Here is a 7,511-nt window from a genome sequence, read left to right as displayed (position 1 = left end):
CTGCTTCATCAGCAAGTTAGAAGGTAGCTTCCTTACCAGTATTCAACTTCAAACTTTAAAGTCTAGGCTGAAGCTTTTTAGTCATTCAGGAGTGGATTCCTCAGGGGCTTTCTATTCCATCAGCCAGGCTCCTGCCAGCGGTTTCTCCCTTATGTTTTGTCTGCCTTTGATCCATGTCAACTATCATCATTAGCATCTCCACAGGAACTCCCGAAGGGGGAAAGCAGAAGAAATGAAAAATACCAAATTCACTTACTGAGCGCATCCTTTTCTGAGACCTGCAAAGTCAAACACCAATATAATAAACTAAAGTTTTTCTGGACTACTTAAAACAGCAAGAAAAGCTCTAGTTCTTTGTTCAGTTTATGATTCTAATAATCACTGAAATATTTTTGACTGATCTGTCAATAGGAAATTGCTAATACTAGTACTGATTTCAATAGTTTAAATCAGAATATATGTAAAAGTTCACATCCAGAATAATGGATAAGAGTGCTAGCTCTAGGGTCAGAGGGTCAGGGGTTTAAATCTTGATTCTGCTATTTACTAATTGCCTAATGCATAACAAGTTAGTCTCATTTTTCTTTTCTCTGAAATGGAAATAACAATGCCAGGATGGCTGGAATGTTGTGTTAAAGAGAAAAGCACAGGCCCAAAATAGCACCTTAGGCTGAGTCCCAGACCAGGAAATTAATATAGAATCTAACTGCAATTTCAACCTCTCCCAGAAATGTAGTCTTAACTAATCAGTCAGAAATTTTACAGTCAGCACCAGTGAGTCTGCCACATGGACCCTCTCCGTGCACCTAGGGAAGATAAGACCCCTTGCTTTAGCCACCATGAAAAAGTAGTCTGAACAATCCTTCCCTTTGGCTAATAACTTTCTTGCCCTACCATCTTTCTATAAAAGCCCTCCATTTTGCAAAACTCCTCAGAGTTCTCCTCTATTTACTAGATGAAATGCTCCTCAATTTATGAATCATTTTTTTAAACCAATTAATCTTTAAAATTTACTTGGCTGAATTTTTTTGACAATTTTGAGGATTAAATGAGATGTTAACACTCAGCACTTAACATAGTATTTGACACACAGTAATGTTCTATAAAAATTTGCTCTTAACAATCATTAATGCTGGTAATTAACTATGCTTCCTCTGTATCTCTGACTAAAAGTTGGGCAAACCACAGAGTCCCAATATCTTGGGCATGCAAGGAATGGCACTGCAAAACTGCCACTCAGATGGCTCAAAGGGGCAAAACAGGTTTATAAATTGAAGCTGGAAGTCAGAATAGACCTTGGGAGTTTTATTATAAAAGTATTGTTGGAGAAGAAAATATTCCCTGTAACCATCTTGGTTTTATTGACCATGCAAATTAGACTTTAAAAAAAAAGATTAACAAGAGAAAATAAACAACTTTATTAACATGTGCATCACATAGACACATGGGAATACTCAGTTATGAGTAACTCAAAGGGGTGGTTAGAACTTGGGCTTAAATCATGGTAAGAAACAAAAGTCAACTGAGTATATTTTAAAGATCTTACTGGCTTTATTTAATACTCATGAATCAGGCATATTCAGTCTAACAGAAAGGATTTCCAAGAAGCTATATAAAATGTAAGACTTTTATAGGCAGATGGGAGAAAGAACTAGGAAGTTATACTAGACAAAAAGCAGATTGGTGGGTGCCTGGGTGGCTCAGTGGGTGAAGCCTCTGCCTTCGGCTCAGGTCACGACCTCAGGGTCCTGGGATCAAGGCCCACATTGGGCTCTCTGCGCAATGGGGAGTCTGCTTCCCCCTCTCTCTCTGCCTGCCTCTCTGCCTACTTGTGATCTCTCTATATATAAAATAAATAAATAAAATCTTTGGGAAAAAAAAAAAAGGCAGATTGGTGATGTCAAGGTCATTTTCCTTTGGGGGATGGCAGGGATCTATCAGGCACATTTCCTGATGAAAGCTAATTAGGTAATTCCTGATTGATTCCATTTCTGGGAAAGCCAAAACTAACATTTGATGATGTGGGACCTATTATAAGAGACTCTATTTGGGGACTGTTGTTTTGTTTGTAGCAATAGCATTTTACCAAAAAAGGAATACACTTTCGAAGAAGTAACAATACAAAGGACTTTGAGTTTCTAGGGCACCAAATTGTGGAAAGGTAAAAATGTATGAGGGAATTAATAAAAATAAGGATTAGTTAATTAAAGTTCATTAGGTAGATTCCTCTGGTACCCTCTCTGGATTGATAAGGATCTAGAGTTCTTCTTTTCTTCCCTTATAAAGGCTTGGGTGGGGGGGGCACATTTACAAAGTTATGTCCCGCTTTTAGGCAAACAGGAAGAGGGCAGAGAGCTTTTCTTATATCTGCTTCTCAGTTACCTTCAGCTCCAAATAATGCTTATGCTAGCTACAGTGATACATTTTGGGGTGGCATGTTCTGCTATTCAACACTCAACATTTTAAAACAATAGGAAAGTGGAGGGGCAAGAGAGTCCCCTTACAAACAAAGGCCACATCTTTACAGTAAGAAATGAAACCCCCTTTCCTTTTATATTTTAATATAAGAAATGTGTAGTCTTCACTCCTTTTCCTGTTGGAGGGCTCCTAAAACCCTAGTAATTTCTTAAGTGATGATAAAAGCACTAGTGTTACAGGATTTCTTTTCCTTCAGTGCCTGCTGTTCTCAGTCAGACAGCTTCAAGGAATGAAGAGGTAGACCAGACAAAGGGTGGTGGGGAGCAGAGCAAAGTTTATCAAGCCATAGTAAAGTTTATTGGGTGATAGTACAAAGTTCCCAAAGAGGGAGGGGACCTGAGAGGGTTGCCCCAAGTGTCTAAAGTTTTGGGTTTTTTTTTTAAGATTTTATTTATTTATTCATGAGAGACAGAGAGAGAGGCAGAGGGAGAAGCAGGCTCCCTGCTGAGTAGGGAGCCTGATGTTGGGATGTGGGACTGGGTCCCAGGACTCTGGGATCATGACCTGACCCAAAGGCAGACACTTAACCAACTGAGCCACCAGGCACCCTAAGTCTAAAGGTTTTTATGGGCTTGTTGGTGAGTTATTTTAATCTGATTAATCCTCTGTGCACCTGTCACCCAATAAGGTTTTTGTCATCTATCTATCAAGTGGGAAAGGGTAGAGGACACCTTCCAGGGTGGTATAAAATCCTTTTAAGGGTGGTCTCCTTTTGGGGATGGGGGGGTGCCACTTGTCACTGCCTGCCTCTCCTAACAACTATCCTTCATTACAAGGAGCATTATTTATTATAATATTTGGTTTTGTTCCCAGTTCCTGAAATAGCTCCAGAACAATAAAGGTGAAAGGAGTGCCTTTTGTTATTCATAACAAGCCCTTTTCAACCACATTTGAATATAAGTTAATAAAGTGACTTTTGGAAAGTCTTTAATGGTAGGGACTGGTTGCCTGGGGAACCAACTCTATGATTTCAGGCTAGGAACTTTAAGCCACAACCCAAGAGGAGAGAGATGCACTGGAGATTGAGTTCAATCACCAATGGGCAGTTGTTTAATCAATCATACCTATGCAATAAAGCTTCCAATTAGAAAGAAGGAAGGAAGGAAGGAAAGAAAAAGAAGGAAGAAAAGAAGGAAGGAAGGAAGGAAGGAAAGAAATGAGAAAACCTAACTAGAGGAGTTTGGAAAATTTGTGGGTTGCTGAGCACATCCAGGTGCTGGGAGGGTAGTACAACCGGGGAGGACATGGAGGCTCTGTGCCCTTTCCCCCCAATACCTTGCCCTATGCAGCTCTTCCATATCGCTGTGCCTAAGTTGTGTCCTTTTATAACAAATCAGTGTTAAAAAATTCAACTGAGTAAATTTTTTTTTTAAGATTTTATTTATTTATTTATTTGACAGAGAGAGATCACAGTAGGCAGAGAGGCAGGCAGAGAGAGGGGAAGGGAAGCAGGCCCCTGCCGAGCAGAAAGCCCGATGCGGGACTCGATCCCAGGACCCTGAGATCATGACCTGAGCCCAAGGCAGCAGCTTAACCCACTGAGCCACCCAGGCGCCCATCAACTGAGTAAATTTAAAATGCTTTTTTTTTTTTTTATTAAACTTTATGCCCAACGTGGGGCTTAAATTCACAGCTCTGATATGAAGAGTCGCATACTCCACTGCCTGAGCCAGCCAGGCCCCCCTCAACTGAGTAAATATAAAGATCTAGAGGTGCCTGGGTGACTCAGCTGGTTAAGCCTCTGATTTGGCTCATGTCATGATCCTGGGGTCCTGGAATCCAGTCCCATATTGGGCTTCCTGCTCAGCAAGGAGTCTGCTTCTCCCTCTCCCTCTGCTCCCCCTCCTGCTTGTGCTTTCTCTGTCAAATAAGTAAATAAAATCTTAAAAAAAAAATCTAGTTGGCATTATATGATAATTTTTGAATCACGGAGCATCCCATCTAGCAAATACAAGTGAGCTCCAAGGAGTCATACAAAAACAGGAAGGTATTTTAGGCCGGAGGAGAGTGGGACAGGAAGCTAAAAGAGGATGATTTCAGGTAAGGCTACTTCCCCATAGGTGAAGTCCCAGGGTCTCAAGCCAATTACCTCACTGACCAGGAAGTTCCAAAGACAACAACTGCAGTTAAGTATTAAGTCTTGGTGGGGTCTTAGCAAAAGTAACTCCATTTTAGATCTTGTGTTTCTTTTTAACACCAATAATATAGTAAACTGTCTTCCTGGGTTCTATGAGCCATTTTAGCAAGTTACAGAACCTGAGGAGGGGGTTATGAGAACTTTCAATTTGTAGCCAGTTGGCAGAAGCACAGGTGACAACCTGGACTTGATTTTCTCCTGTTAATTTGTCCTGTCAGTTTGATTCTTCATCCAGCTAGAAAGTCAGAGGAAGTTCTTCCTCCCTAACATAATCTTTGGGAGTCCCATAAAGAGAACCTCTAATTCTTTCACCCTAGCATCCAGAATCCAGTGTATGTCTTTCGCAAGGGCAGAGCACTCCCCATGGTGTCATGGAGACTGAACATATCACTGCTTGAGCAATATCATCTAACAGAATTTTCTGTGATGATGTAAATGTCTTAGTGCTGTCCAGTATGGCAGCCACTAGATGTACATGGCTATTGAGCACTTCAAATACAGCCAGTTGTATCTAAGAAACTTTTTCATTTTTTTCTAATTTGAATCTGTTGTAAAAAACAAAAACAAAAACAAAACCACAGGCCCAAAATGGTTTCACTTAGACCAAATTCCAATCCCAAGCGTTAATATCTATTCTAATTGCAGTTTCATCCTCTCCCAGAAATGTAGTCTTAATGGGTTAAGAAAGAATTTTTCCATTAGTCCCAAGGAATCTGCCACATGGGCCCTCTTCCTCCCCCAAAAGAAGATAAGACCCCTTACCCTCCCTACTGTGGCACAGTGGCCAGATCAATTCTTTTGCTAATAGCTTTCTTGCTCACCCCCTTTCTGTAAAAGCCTTCCATTTCATAAATCTCCTGGCATTCCCCTCTATTTGCTAGATCAGATGCTGCCTGATTCATGAATTGTTTATTAAAGGCAATTGGACCTTCAATATTTAACTTGGTTAAATTTTGTTTTCTAACAAACCTAAGTAGCCACATGTAATTAGTGACTATCATGTCGGACAGAACTACTTCAGAACTATTCCACTCAGTTCCCATGTTTAATCTAAGGCTCATGTCTTGTTCATAGTTCATTCAAAAGGCAGTGACACACATTCGAAACTGAAGAATGATTTCACTCAGCAGTGAAATCAGTCAAGCAGAGAGAGTCAATTATCATATGGTTTCACTCATTTGTGGAGCATAACCAATAGCATGGAGGACAAGGGGCGTTAGAGAGGAGTAGGGAATTTGGGTAAATTGGAAGGGGAGGTGAACCATGAGAGACTATGGACTCTGAAAAACAGTCTGAGGGGTTTGAAGTGGCGGGGGGGTGGGTGGGAGGTTGGGGTACCAGGTGGTGGGTATTATAGAGGGCACAGCTTGCATGGAGCACTGGGTGTGGTGAAAAAATAATGAATACTGTTTTTCTGAAAATAAATAAATGGGGGTAAAAAAAAAAAAAAAAGAAACTGAAGAATGATCTATCCCTGCCAGGCCTGAGGTATCAGGTTACCAGCTCCACCCACTTCTAGAATATTTAATGTGACTTACAGGTACAGAAAAGAGGGTTTGTCAAAATTCATTTCCATCAATAAAGATCATATTAATACTTTAATCATCCATAAAATCACACATGATGGCAATAGAAGGAAAATCTTTTCTTTTGTACTTACACAGTGTGTCTTGTCTTAAAGATAAGGAGAAAGAAAGTCCTTACATTTCTTTCTCCTCAGAGGCCTGCCAAGAGCAGGCACCGAGAGCCTTCTCCACTCTATAATTCTAGCAGATCCAACCCAATCCTAAATTATCCCAGCTCTGGGGATATCGTAAAGGACCTATTAACTTTGGTTATAAAAGGATTTTCCATACATACACGTTTCCTACTTCTGAGTGACCTCTTTTGTAAAGAATGGCTTAGCACATAGAAACATAATACACTGCCTCCTGAGATGAAGTCTAGAGAGATACAACCAGTTCCAGTCAGGTCATCCTTGCTGCAAAAAATTCTACGTCTTAACAGGTTTTCAGTAAAGGGAGAGATTTTGTTGCCCTATCTTGGAATGATGTAGCCCAGAATTTCCTATATGGTACAATTCAGAATACAGCTCCCCAAGCCCTTGACACTTAGCAAATTAGTTTATAGGTCACTGTTCACAATATTAGTTTATAGGTCACTGTTCACACCCCTGCCTCCTAGCTAGACTTTGTATCCGTGTAGTCATCCAATAAGTAGACCCATGTATCTACTCTGAGCCATATCTGCCACTCTGAGTCACCCTGTAGGTGCTGGCATCAGAGCAGAGAACAAAACAGACAAGGCCCCATGTGAACCTTAAGTTCTAGTGGAGGGAAACTGATAATAAATGAGTAAACAAAAAGTCACAATAATTTCAGATGGTGATCAGTGTTACGAAGAAAATACAACAGAATGGTGTGATAGAGTGACTGGAGATCTCTTTTAGACCCTGCGGTCAGGAGAGGCCTCAGAAGAGGGGAGGTCTGACCTGAGCTCAGAATCTAAAGTTGCCAGTTCTGCAAAGGGACAAATAGCCTTGGGTGGCAGCAGATGGTATTCTTAGAGCGAGCCTAACATAATGCTTGGCTTTGAACAAATAAATAATAATAATAATAAATTTTAACTTAAATGTACTGTTCATTAGAATTATTTTGGTTAATCCTCACAACAAGACACAAGTCATGGAAAGAAAATTAAGAGACGCTAAGTAACTTACCCAGGGGCATGTGGTGGGTATGTGGCAAAACCAAGATTACCCTTAAGCCAGACTTCTGACTCTAGAAACTATGCTTCTGATTAACCAATGAGTCTCACTGAGCTCCAGCATCTGAAGGGCTTCCTAAAAATACAGTTTTTAGCATCAAGCCAAACCAACTAATTTAGAATCTGAGAG

Source organism: Neovison vison, chromosome 13, assembly GCF_020171115.1.
Source record: "Neovison vison isolate M4711 chromosome 13, ASM_NN_V1, whole genome shotgun sequence".
Lineage (NCBI taxonomy): Eukaryota > Metazoa > Chordata > Mammalia > Carnivora > Mustelidae > Neogale > Neogale vison.
The sequence above is the reverse complement of the archived record's forward strand: the minus strand, read 5'-3'. Positions refer to the sequence as shown.